This window comes from Pleurodeles waltl, chromosome 1_2, assembly GCF_031143425.1.
Source record: "Pleurodeles waltl isolate 20211129_DDA chromosome 1_2, aPleWal1.hap1.20221129, whole genome shotgun sequence".
Classification (NCBI taxonomy): domain Eukaryota; kingdom Metazoa; phylum Chordata; class Amphibia; order Caudata; family Salamandridae; genus Pleurodeles; species Pleurodeles waltl.
Genome location: NC_090437.1, coordinates 1,085,796,155 through 1,085,810,309, shown reverse-complemented (window position 1 = coordinate 1,085,810,309; position 14,155 = coordinate 1,085,796,155).

Here is a 14,155-nt window from a genome sequence, read left to right as displayed (position 1 = left end):
CAATCTTCTCATGGGCGCGGACCTATGTGACACGTACAGGGAGGGAGAAATACCACGTTCAAGTTACTCAGCATTTTCCTTTCCAGTGGCCCAACGCCCCCCATCCCCGCCAGGCCCCCCGCCAGGCCCCCCGCCATGCCCAACATGCCCCCCATCCCCGCCAGGCCCCCCGCCATGCCCAACATGCCCCCCATCCCCGCCAGGCCCCCGCCAGGCCCCCCGCCATGCCCAACATGCCCCCCATCCCCGCCAGGCCCCCGCCAGGCCCCCCGCCATGCCCAACATGCCCCCCATCCCCGCCAGGCCCCCCGCCAGGCCCCCCGCCAGCCCCAACATGCCCCCCATCCCCGCCAGGCCCCCCGCCATGCCCAACATGCCCCCCATCCCCGCCAGGCCCCCGCCAGGCCCCCCGCCATGCCCAACATGCACCCCATCCCCGCCAGGCCCCCCGCCAGGCCCCCCGCCATGCCCAACATGCACCCCATCCCCGCCAGGCCCCCCGCCAGGCCCCCCGCCATGCCCAACATGCCCCCCATCCCCGCCAGGCCCCCCGCCAGGCCCCCCGCCAGGCCCCCCGCCAGCCCCAACATGCACCCCATCCCCGCCAGGCCCCCCGCCATGCCCAACATGCCCCCCATCCCCGCCAGGCCCCCCTCCAGCCCCAACATGCACCCCATCCCCGCCAGGCCCCCCGCCAGCCCCAACATGCACCCCATCCCCGCCAGGCCCCCCGCCAGCCCCAACATGCACCCCATCCCCGCCAGGCCCCCAAGCCAGCCAGTGGCCCCAAATCCAGATAGAATTAAACTCACTTGTTGGTCTGGAGGACCGTAGAGTTGCGCATACTGGGGGAGGACCCCATCCACAAGTTTCTCCAACTCCTCTCCAGTGAAGGCAGGGGCCCTTTCCCCAGTCGCAGCAGCCATTGTCCCTTCCAGACCGAGGTCACAGCAACACTTGCAGTATAGGTCCTCTCCTGTGAAAGTTCAAGTCGCAAGTGGATAAGTAGATAGAAAATGGCGGTCACGTCCGCGGCGGTGCGTACCGCGGCGGTGCGTCCCGCCACCACCGGCGCCCTTCGCCATTGGCTCCTGAAACCCATAGGCTTCAATGTTAACCAATGCGGCTTCGCGCCGCGGTCTTGGCCCGCCGCGGTGTGCCACGCCAGCGCATTGACCTCACATCCCATTGTCACACTTCACAGGTCAGGCAGCCGCCATTTCCAGGGCCCACATGGCTCAATTTCAGGAGGAACATGGGCGTACTAGGAGGGTGATCGAACGCACCTTTGGCCTCCTAAAGGCCAGGTTTAGGTGCCTGCATATGACAGGTGGATCCCTAATGTACTCACCTAAGAAGGTGTGTCACATCATCGTGGCCTGCTGCATGCTTCACAACCTGGCTTTGCGCCGCCAGGTGCCTTTCCTGCAGGAGGATGGTCGAGACGGTGGTGTTGTGGCAGCGGTGGAACCTGAGGAGAGTGACGAGGAGGAAGACGACGGGGCTGAAACAGACAACAGGGACAGAATCATTGAACAGTACTTCCAATAGGACACAGGTAACATTTCAAAGATAATTTAGTAAAAGTTAACTACTCTGCAGCATCTCTGCTGCCTGTCTATTTGCCCCAGTGTATGATGACTGAGTTTTGGCTTTTCCCTCCCTATTTCAGATCTGGGGTCCCCGCTACGAGTCCTGTGCTTCGTTTCCCCATGGACTACAGCTTTGTGGCAGCTGTTTGTTGACTTCACCATGTACAAGGACATATTTGCACTGTCATGTCAATTACAATCTATTGAAATCACAGCCAGACTCCAGATATTTTGGTGCAAAATAGGTGTTTATTAAAGTGCTCAAAATGGGATGGGTGGTTTCAAGTGGGTGGGGGCTATGGTGAAGGAATGTCCATGGCAGAGTCCAGAGTAACAGTCACACAGGTGCATTGTCCAGAGGCCTGTGGAGAGATGGAGCATGGGCAGTTCGAGGATGGACAGGGTGACAATGTGGGACAGTGGGATGACATCAGGTGGTATCCATTGCTGGCGGGGGTCTTGACATCCTACTCTGTCTTGCGAGATCTCAGGGCCCTCTTGCGGGGTGGTTCTTCTCCTGCAGGAGGTGGGGGTCTGGTGGGCTGCTGCTGTGCGGGGGCCTCCTGTCCACTAGCGCCGGCGGAGGTGGATGGCTGTTCTTGGTCCCGGCTAGTGGCAGGGGCCCTTGGGTGTTGTTCAGTGTCCGCCCTGCTGTTTACGAGGTCCTGCAGCAGCCCTACCATGGTAACCAGGGTGGTGTTGATGGCTCGGATGTCCTCCCTGTACCCCCGATAGTGTTCCTCCTGCAGCACCTGGATCTCCTGGAACCGGGCCAGTACCGTCGCCATCGTCTCCTGGGAGCGGTTGTATGCTCCCATGATGGTGGTGAGGACCTCGTGGAGAGTGGGTTCCCTGGGCCTCTCCTCCCCCCCCTGTCGCACAGCTGCCCGCCGAGTTGCCCTGTTTCCCTGGGCCTCTGCCCCCTGGCCGGTGTGCCCACTACCACTGCCCCCAGGTCCCTGTTGTTGTTGGGGTGGTGGGTTATCCTGGGTGCCCTGTAGTGGTAGACACACCGCAGATTGACGCGCCCTGGAGACAGAGGCATGGGCCCGCTGGGTGGGAGCTGTGCTGGTGTTCCCAGAGGGGTTAGGGTCTATAGTGGCCTGTGCCTGTGTGAGGGGAACCGACTGTCCAGAGGTCCCCGATGGTCCGGGCTGGTCATCGGTGTCCAGATCGACAGAGCTGCTGTCATCGCTGACGGCCTCTTGGGTGGGGGGTGTGGATAATTCTGGCCCCTCCGCCGCGGTGTGTTGACGGTCGGGTCCTGCAGGGGTATAGAGGTATGGTTATAGTTTCAATGTGTGGCATATGGGTGTATCTGTGGGTTCCCGTGTCCCCAAGTGCTGGCATTCGTGTGTGGGGGCTTTGGTGAGGGTGGCTTGTGGGGGGGATGTGTATATGCATTGGGCATGCTTTGGTGATGGGTGTCTATGCTTAGTGGACGCATGCAGGCCTAGGTTTTGGGATGTGTGGGTTGTGATGGTGAGACATTGGCGGGGAATAGGTGTGCTGGGGGTGGGGGTGAGGATGGTGGTGGGGGTGAGGATGGTGGTGGGGGTGAGGGTGGGGGTGAGGATGGTGGTGGGGGTGAGGGTGGGGGTGAGGATGGGGGTGGGGGTGAGGGTGGGGTTCGAGGATGGGGGTGAGGGTTGGGGTCTGATTTGGCATGCAGGTGGGGGGGAAGCAGTATTGAAGCTTCAACTTACCAGTATCCATTCCTCCGCCGACTCCTGCGAGGCCGTCAGGATGCAGGATGTTCAAGACTTCCTCCTCCCATGATGTGAATTGTGGGGGTTGAGGTGGGGGTCCTCCGCCAGTCTTCTGCACGGCGATGTTGTGCCTGGATACCATGGAACGCACCTTCCCCCGTAGGTCGTTCCATCGCTTCCTGATGTCTTCCCGATTTCTGGGGTGCTGTCCCACTGCGTTCACCCTGTCGACAATCCTCTGCCATAGCTCCGTCCTCCGGGCAATGCTGGTGTATTGTACCTGTGTGCCGAACAGCTGGGGCTCTACACGAACGATTTCCTCCACCATAACCCTGAGTTCTTCGTCTGTGAAGCGGGGTTGTCTTTGGGGTGCCATGGGGTGGTGTGTATGATGTGTGGGGTGGAGTATGTGTATTTAAGTGAGTTGAGTGTGGTGGTGTGTGTTGTTTTGTGTGTGGATAGTGTGTGGGTGATGGTGTTGAGTGGCTGTGGCTGTTATGTTTTGGATGCTGGTGTCTCTCTCTTGGCTTCTTTACGATTTTGTAAGCGTAGGGGTTTGTGGGTGATGTGGGTGGGTGTTTTATATTGTATTGTGTGTGTGGGAGTGGTGTGTGTATGTGTATCAGGTGTGTGGGATTCAAATCGTCCAATGTGGGTGAGTTTTGTTCGTTGGTGGGTATTCTGACCGCGCCGGTGTGTCCCGCCAATGGAATACCGCGTTTGAATGACCGCCGCGTGGATTCGTGGGTCGTAATGGGATGGGCGTATTTCTGTTGGCGTGGCGGTGGAGGTTTGGTCACCTCCACCTTTCCGCCGACCGCTGGTCTGGCGGTCTGTTGTGGCGGTCGGATTTTCGGAGGTTTGCCTTCTGCGGGTCAGAATGACCGTGGCGGGTTTCCGCGACCGCGGCGGGATTATGGAGGATTTCTGACCGGCGGTAGGCGCCTTTTACCGCCGAGGTCAGAATGACCCCCTATGTCTTTTTCCTGGGTACAAGAGAGAGCAGGTCTAGTTCTTCAGGGCTCCTCTCAGGTCACAGACAACAGGTCAAGTCCTCTTCTTGATGTTCTGCAGGTCCAGGAAGTGTTTTGAAGAGGGTGCCTGGAGGTGCCACATTTATGGGACTATCTAATGGGTGGGAATGTCTCCTGGACACTCACTAACCAATGAAGTAAAAGTTCCTGGGGGGGTGAAAGTTTTCAAAATGGCAAAAACCTTCAGCAGCACTAAACCTGGGGTCTGGGGCTTTGGGGAGTGCACTATGATAATCATATTGCCCTTCCACTTCTAATACTAAAATTCAGTTTTAGGAAGCCACTGTACCCACAATAAACCCAGAGACAGAAGTCTGCTGAACAAAAGCAGAGTACTTCTGCAACCGGACAACAAGAATTGCCTTTGCATCCTGTGCTCTCCCCCTTTCAGATGTGTCTCAAGTGTTATATGTTAACCCAACAGACCTGTCAAGCAGGACTTGACACTCAATCAGGATTTAACACTGCAGTGCCTCACAGCCGCCATACTTCATATTCAGATCGGTCATCTCTGCTCATTCAGGTAAGCCTATTGCTTGCTCCTGGGGCACATTTCACACCTATTTGCACCCAGTGAAGCCTAATTTCTGGCAGGCAGAAGCTAGAGAGACCGTGCATATTAGACCCCAGGAATGATATGCAGGGAAAAGGTAACTTTCTAAAAGTTACCTTTCATTAATATTTATTAATACATCTGACTTCACCTCTGAATTAGAGCAAAATAACTATTAATATTGTTGTTAATATTTTTTGGCTGGTCCCACATCCCAGAATACAGTATTAGCATTTAATATTGCTTCCCATTATTTCTATATGGGTCAGTCAGCCTTTCTGCAGTGAAAATAGCTTTTCAATGCTAGTCATTTTAAGGACATTTCTACACATCCTATTTTTAAATACTATGCATCCAGTTTTAAAACTGCAGCAGCCAAGCTACAGTAGTATACCTGGAGTCATGCTTGTCATACTAGTGGATGGCTCAGTAGCCCTGTAGTCCATTTAACACTACATGCCAGTGGTGTACTGGAGTACATGATATGCTATGGCCTTATAGAAAAGTTAATACAGCCAGTTAAGAGTAAGTCAATTCACATGTTTTAGGGGTCAAATCACATGAACTCGGACTCAGTTAGCAGTGCCCCAGTGTACAGAATAAAACAAACACAGCATCAACCCACTAAAAAAAGGTAACTGTAGGAAAGTAGCCTTTTTCTAGCTTGGTTACCCCCACTTTTGGCCTGTTTGCCAGTGTGTTTGACTGTGTCTACATGTACCCTGCTAATCAGGACCCCAGTAGTTATGCTCTCTCCCTTAAATTTTGTTGTTACATACTGGTAACCCAGTATTTCACCCAAAATTGGCATACTGGTGCCCACTTATAAGTTCCTTGTATATGGTACCTAGATACCCAGGGCATTGGGGTTCTAGGGGATCCCTGTTGGCTGCAGCATATCATTTGCCACCCATAGGGAGCCCATGCAAGGCTTCTGCAGGACTGCCATTGCAGCCGGTGTGCAAAGGTGCATGCACCCTTTCACTGGCATTTACACTGCACCAGGTCACGTATAAGTCACCCCCATAGCAGGCCCTCCGCCCTGAGGGCAGGGTGCAAAGTACCTGTGTGTGAGGGCACTCCTGCACTATCAGAGATGCCCCCACAACCTCCAGGACAATTTTCCCGGACTTCATGAGTGCGTGGGATGCCATTGTATGCGTGTATTGGACATAGGGCACTACCTATGTCCAGCTACATAAGGGTAACTCTGAACATAGGCATTGTTGGTATCAAACATGTTGGAATCATACATCAGGGCTTTTGCAAGCATTGGTTGTATGATTCCATGCAGTCTGGGGTCTCCTTAGAGGACCCCCAGTATTGCCATTCCAGCCGTCTGAGGTTTTCCAGGCAGCCCCAGCTGCTACCACCTCTCAGACAGGTTTCTGCCCTTATGTTGCTTGAGCAACTCGAGCCCAGGAAGGCAGGAGAAGGGATTTCCTTTGGGAGAGGAGTGTTAAACCATCTCCCTTTGGAAATAGGTGTTAAAGGCTTTGGAGGGGTAGCCTCCCCAAGCCACTGGAAATGCTTTGAAGGGCGTAGTTGGTGCCCTCCTTGCATAAACCAGTCTACACCAGTTAAGGGACTCCAGTCCCTGCTCTGGCACGAAACTGTACAAAGGAAGGGCGAGTGAACTCTCCCCTGTCCATCACCACCCCAAGGGTGGTGCTCAGAGCTCCGCCAGAGGGTCCCTGGGTTTTGCAATCTTGGATTGAAGGTTGGCAGGGAACTCTGGGAGCATCTAAGTGTCCAGTGCCAGCAAGTGACGTCAGAGCCCTCCCCTGATAGGTGCTTACCTGTTTAGGTGACCAATCCCCCTTTCAGGGCTATTTAGGGTCTCTCCTTTGGGTAGTTCTTCAGATTCAGATTGCAAGACTCCATCAGGAATCCTCTGCATCTTTACTTCACCTTCTCACTGAAGAAACTGCATCTGGACCCTCAAGGAACTCTACAAACTGCAACAAGGAAGCAAAGATTACTTCTGCAACATTGTATCTTCAGCTCCTGGCTGTTTCCCGGTCATACATCCTCGATGACAGCCTGTCTTCAGCCTGCACCAAAATAACGAAGGAATCTCCCTTGGAGTGAAGGAGTCACTCCCCTGCTTCAGCAGGCACCTCTCTGCATCAACGACCGGCTGTGTGGATCCCCTCTCCTGATGAGCTGCATGGATCCTGCATCATGGGTGGTGGACTGAAGTGGTCCAGACGGTCCTGATGTCCTACTGATTGCCCTGTTCTATGCCTCCACTTAAATCAAGTAAGGAATGAAAATGCATCCCCATGACTTGCCTGCAGGCAGTCAAACCTCTATGTTCCAGGCGTTAAAATGTGACCTAGCTCTGCTTCATCCAGTCCTTAATCTGACAAAAGGATCCAATTAAATTATCCTTGGTAGTCCATGGGACTGATGGGTGGTGGGAGGCGCAATTGCAATACTTAACCTAAATTGGAGTTTATGCTGATGTGATGGGGCCTCAATGTGTCACTGACACAACAAAACTGCATCATATCAACAATATTACCACTAGCTAAAGTGAGAGTGAATGGTAGGAAATATGACTTTTGCACATTTTGATTTTTATATATAAATACAGGTAGAAAACAATGTATGTTCCTGTCTGTATTTATTTTTAAATATGGAAAATACAGAAAATAGGTTTACTTTTGGACAATTCTTGCTACTGTCAATCGTGAGTAATAGCTGTGAAGATTGATTGGTAGGGGGGTTAAAAAAAGAAAAAAGATTTCCTAAAGAAGCTGCATTGTACTTCTAATGGCTAACTCCTACTAGACATTTAAACATGAGCAAACATAAATAAACATGGATCAATGCAGATTAAATTAGCAAAAACAAAATATGGATAAATACATATGAAAATGACCACAAATAGATACCATAATATCAGGAGCCCAAGTTATAATTCATGGGTCTTATTATAGAAAAGGAGGAAAGAAGCTCAATCACACTTCTTGGAAATTACAGCAGGAGGTAAAAACATCCCATTAACGAAGGAGAAACTAATGAAGATTACCAATATGTAATTCTTCCTAATCCATGCCCTTAAATCACGTGAATGTGCCCAAGTCAAAGTTAAAATTGGATATAACAAAAAAGGCAAAGAAATAAATTTGCAACACCCAGTGAACTGCTTTATTATGTCTGTCAATGTCCATCTTATAATAATTGCGTAGGACTTAACGCAGACACTCCAAAAAATGTGGAGACCACTTCTCCCTAACACAACCTGTATTGAGAAATAAAAGTTTGGAGAGAAACCCAAGAAGAGCTATTCTTCTAAATGCAGCCCAAGGAAGGAATTCTTCTAGTAGATATTCCTTGAACTGTAGAAGGAGAAGGAGAAGTCCTCCCTCCCCACACCTTCTGATAAACTAAATAGTCTACCAGATCCATTGATTCAAGGTTTTTGTGGAAGGGTGGTGGCCTCTGTTCGCTAAATCAAAGGTAACACAAAGGAAACATATCTGCTGAAAAGATGAAGCCCTATCCAGGTCGATAGATAAGGCTCGGTGACGATTTGAAGAGTGGCAAAGTAGTTCCTGATCTAAAGAAGGGGAGGGAAAGAGAAATGAAAGGACTAAACCCTGAGAAAAGTGGGAAAAAGAAAGGAAACAGGGTAAAAAGAAGGAATCAGGTCTTGGTAACAAGTTATCTAGAAAAGCCTTAATGAAAGGATCATTGGGAATGAAGGGACCTATTTCCACCAATCTATGCCCTGAATAGATGAAAAGATCTAGAATGAAAACTTTCAAATGTATAAAATTCAAAGAGACTTTGGGCTTGATTACAACTTTGGCGGAGGGGGTTAATCTGTCCCAAATGTAACGGATATCCCGCCCGCCGTATTACGAGTCCATTATATCCTATAGAACTCATAATACGGTGGGCAGGATATCCGTCACATTTGGGACGGATTAACCCCCTCCACCAAAGTTGTAATCAGGCTCCTAATGTAAGAGTTCTAAAGGACCTTCGCAAATAATGTTAAAGAACAGAGGAAGGTGTCAGGATGGGATTGTGAATTGTACCACAGGACTCCTTAAAAATATTTTTTTCAAGAGAAGGACTGCTAAAGAATGAAAGGAGGCTCGAATAGTTGCCCATTTACAATGCTAGGTAGGCAAAGCCAGAGCCAAAAGAAAGCCATCTCTCAAAAAATTGAGAATTCAAGCACTATCACAAGAAGTGCCTTGTAAATCCCAAGAAGCACACAAGGAATGAAAATGTCACCATTATCTGGTGTACACTTTGAGGGCACTCTGTCTTCTGGATTACTGAATAGAAAAGGGCAACCTTGGAAGAACATGACAAAGACTCTGCCATTGCCCTTTCAGCTTTCAACTCCCAGGGCAAGACATTGAATTGAATTTCTGATACTAGAGGAGACCTGTGGGGACAAAAAAAGATTGAAAACATCTGGCCAGGGTGAACTGCCAGATGTTGGGGAGCAGAAACCAACACCGATTCCATGCAGAAAAAGCAAGCAATACCTTCATCTGGTTCAAAGAACCCTGGTCTGTATCATCATCATCATCACACCTTTATTCGGCTGTAAGCCATGAAAGGAAAGTACAATCAAGTGAAAGACACATCATTCCAACTGCAATTATTCACATGAGTACTAAAACCAAATTACATAGATAAATGACCGTTGACACTCCTAAAAACAATAAATAACAATCATTTTCATTATTAGTTTAGATGAAAATTATTAAAATTCCTAAAATTGGTCTCCCATCCAAAATACTACCACTACTTATTAACTGACTGAAGGAGAACTTTTTAACCATTTATATAGGCAATAAATAAATAAATACATTTAAAAAAAAAGAAAGGAAAAATTCCTAAAATACCTAAAAGCCTATATTTTCCTCCACATAAAAGACTATATTACATTTTAGGCAAAATAATTTCTCAGTGTCTATTAACTTGCTTAAGGGAAGGCCTATTCATCATCAGCTTTATTCGATCAATGACCATAAAAGCACATAAAAACAAGATAATAAGTAATTCTTAAGTAAATAAATAAATACACATCTATAAATTGGTGTAAAAACATTAAAACAATAACTTGAATTACACATATGACTCTAAAACTTATCTATAAAAGAAATGAGACCTTAAATTACTTTTTGAAGATGGCATCGTATGCGCCAAGCTGTTGCTAAATACTTGCTTACTGAAAGAATTACGTCGGCTGAATTATGGCTTTTTAGAACCCGTAGAGCCAAAGAGCAGTTCTTAAATCCCATAGCCCTGCAAATTTTGCGAATCCATTTTAATCGCGGAATCGCATAGGCTGGGCAGAAGAACATAAAATGCTCAATGGTTTCGAAAGTACTGCCACAGGCAGGGCATATATCGGGAAGATTAATCGACCCCCACCTATGGATCAATGACATCAAGGGCAAAGAGCCAAAACGAAACCTTGCATATAAGCTCTTGCCCTGCAAATCCGGTATAATATCCAGATAGGATTCAAACTTTGGGGACCATTTAATATCAATGAAGGAATTAATTAAGCGACCATGGGATTTGTGGGTTATGTAGTTATCCTTAACATAAGACCAATAGGTTAACTTTAAAACGTTTTTATGCCGTCTCTCTAGTTTATGGGGATTTTCCCAATAATCACCCAGGCCCAATAGCCGAAGCCAATGGGCCACATGGCGAATCCAGGGAAGAGTAATAGCGTTTTGGCAATTCAATAGATCGAGTAATGAGGTTTTATATATATCTAGTTCTGGGGTTATCCATAACCTGATCCAATAAAGGAGAGGTCTTAGAGTAGCTAGATCTGCTACTCGGCTTAACCCCAGATCTAGAAATAATGGAAGCAGGGGTGTGGTGCGTGGACATGCAGTTAAAGCCCTTGCAAAATTGTTTTCCCCCACACTGATCTTGTTACAGTTAGCGTAACCCCATACCTCCACTCCGTACAGGGCTGCACTTTGAGCCTTAGCTGTATACATTTTTATTGCTGGGGAAACAACTTTTGTAGAGGTGCTTTGATAGAAACGCAATATAGATGAGGCTCTGTGTTGTAGGAGCCCTGCACTTTTTGTAATCTGCTCTTCCCATAGTAGTTTACTAGTTAGCCTAACTCCCAGGTAATCTATAGAGCTTACTTCCTTCAACGGTACTCCCTCAATATGAATGGAACATTTTTTCCTAGGTCCCTTGGATAACACCATCAGTTTGGTTTTGTTAATATTAACCTCCAACCCATGATCGCTACAAAATTGGTTAAACCGGTCAACAAGGGTTTGCAACCCCATTGGTGTCTTAGAAATGAGAAGCGAATCATCGGCAAAGAGCTGTAATTGAAAGGGTGAAAGGTAAATAGAAGATCACTTGCCATTGAAAACCCACTGAATCAACCCCATAGGCCTTCAGAGATGAGTGACAAGAACAGAAACTAGGCAGAAGAGTGTTCTGAGGATAGGCAACCATGGGAAAATAAATCTCTCCTGAATGTACTAAGAGAGAAGAGGACAAAGACATAGAGACATTCTCAGTGGGAAGACCCGACTCAGTTTGTCTCCACACTTATATTTTGACCCCTGAAAGCTAGATCGCTGACAGAGATAGGAAACTGGCGTCTGCTCTAAGACCCAGTTGGCTCTGGTAGTTAGACCAGTCCTAGGACTCTGGAACCACATAGATGGATTACATTGGATTGGGTAACTTGATTGTCTGGAGAGCATTTGTAGACTCCTTTCAGCTCTTTCTAATTGTAGGAGGTTCCAAGTTACCCCACCCAAAGATCCTAAACAGACTAGCCCCACAGAGAGGATCGCTACCCCTTGCTGCTGGCATATGCCGTCAGGACCAGAGACTGAGAAGAGACAAGAGGAATCACCCTGGATGTATGAGCTGGATCTAACCACCACTTGAGTTTCTAAGAAATCCAGGGATACACAGGAACTATTGAGTCATTGTCCTTTGACTTCAGGTCCCAGCAAGATTCATCAGGGGATAAAGGTACAGATGTGGAAATGGGGAAGCTGTCATGTTCCTCTGGACTCTTAAATAATGTCTTGCAGAAGCTTTGGGAAGCGAAAGAATAGCCATTAAATGATTTATTAGTTTGACTTGACACTGAGGGGATAAAAATACCATTACCATATCTGCTCCAAATAACATTTCCTGTGAACTGCAGATCTTGCTCTGGCATTTTCCAGAAACCTCTGGAGCTGGAACCAGGATTCAGGTATGCGCAATAACTGCAACCTGATCCCAACAAGGTTCTCACTCCACTATCAATTAAATGAGTCAGTGCAACATGCCCTCTTTTTGTGTTAAAAAACTTTTATTGAATTTTATGATATGGCAACAGAAAAAACAAAATAAAGCACCAAAAGAGGTACATCAAATCTTTTACAGTATAACATTAATATACAAATTGTACATAAACAATGGCAATTGCTGGACAAGAAATAACCAAAATTGAAAATAAACAAGCAATTTCAGTGCAACGGGTTCCACATTTGCTCGAGTTAGAGCTAGTAGCATTGTAAACTCCTAACGGACTTTTCTTGCCACACAAATGAAAAGAAAAAAAATGCAGAGCGATTGCGCTGAAATTGAAAACTGAAAAACCCGAACATGATCGCGCTATGTAACCACCAGCGCAATCGCACTGCGTGGAAAATAAACAGATAAAGTAGTCCGTGAACCATGCTGAAAACATCAAGCCTCGTATGTGTACAGTATGTTACCGGTGCTGTGTAGGTGGGCAAAACACCGGAAAAGGCATGACGTATGCATGCCTTTCAGAAATGAAAGCAAGCAGATTTTAAAAGGCAAGGCCACGAACCAATGAAAGTGAATGATGTGACATGGGCGTGGTTGGAAGCCCAAAGAGAGATTACTACAGGGGACGGAGCGCTTTGTGCTCACCCCTAAAAAGGGGAAATCAATAAAAACCATCTTTACAAGTTTATCATACTATAGCTACTACAGTAATCATAAATACTTTACTTATTATATAATGTATGGCATATTTATAAAACTTTTTTTACAAATATATTGTTAACTAATTATCAATCTGTTTCCAGAATGACTGATAAGCATCTGTGTTGTGAACAATACCCAACATAGTCAAACCTTTTCTGGTAGAAATTATCCATGACCACCATGTATGAATTGATAATAATGAAGTGTTTTTCTGATTGGCAGTAATTGATTTTAGAGCAGCAGAAATGAAAAAATCAAAACGTTTTTTATTCGAGTTTGACAGTTTTGTTGAAAGTAAAATTGATTTACAAATCAGTATGCTATATGAGAGTATATCTGCAAAATTATACATTTTTGTAATAAAATACCAAACTTCCTTCCAAAACTTAGCGACAATATTACATTCATAGAGCATATGTTTTAAGGAGCCTGAATATATATCACAATGCCAAAAATTAGGAGAATTTAGTAATTTTGCATTAAATAGTTTTAACGGACTCCATAAACAATTAAATAATTATGAAGGAATTAGCTTGGTTTAGAGATATTACTAACTATCCAGAAATATTATTCATTCATATTTTTCTCCATATATCTTGAGAAATAGATATATCTAGTTCACTATTCCAAAAATAATAGAGAAAACTAATATTTCTTTCTTTCAACATGATTCCATTTTTTATAATACATTGACAATGCATGAGAAGAAGTAGCAATTATTTGAATATACATTTCTAAATCAGTACTGTTCTTCTCAGGAAATGAATCAAGGATGGAATTGTATGAAAAAGTTCGTACTTAGAAATGTCTTATGTGGACAGGAAATATTTGTGTTGCAATTCTTCAAAGGTTAAAAAAGTACAAGGGACACTGGCTACCATCAAGGAGGAGGCCAGAGCCTGAAATGATCTCTGTAGGACAGACAAGACACTGTGAATGCCTTTCAGGAACTCATTGTACTGTTGCATCTGGGATGCCAGTCCCTTGACGGCCTTCACAATACTTGTTTGCCCCACAGAGATGGACCTCAGGAGGTCAATAGCGTCCTTATTGAGGGTGGCTGGGCTGACTGGGGTATGGGCAGAGGTGCCTGCAGTGAAGGAGATGCCCACCCTCTTGGGTGAGCTGGCACAGGCAACTGCGTGGGGAGCTACAGGGATGGCGCTGCTGGTAAAGGGGGTGGTGGACAAGGATGGTGCTTGGATGGTCACAGATGGGTCCGCCACTGCCAGGGAGCGTCCATTGGAGGAGGAATCAGAAGATGTGGTGGTTGATCCGGTCTCC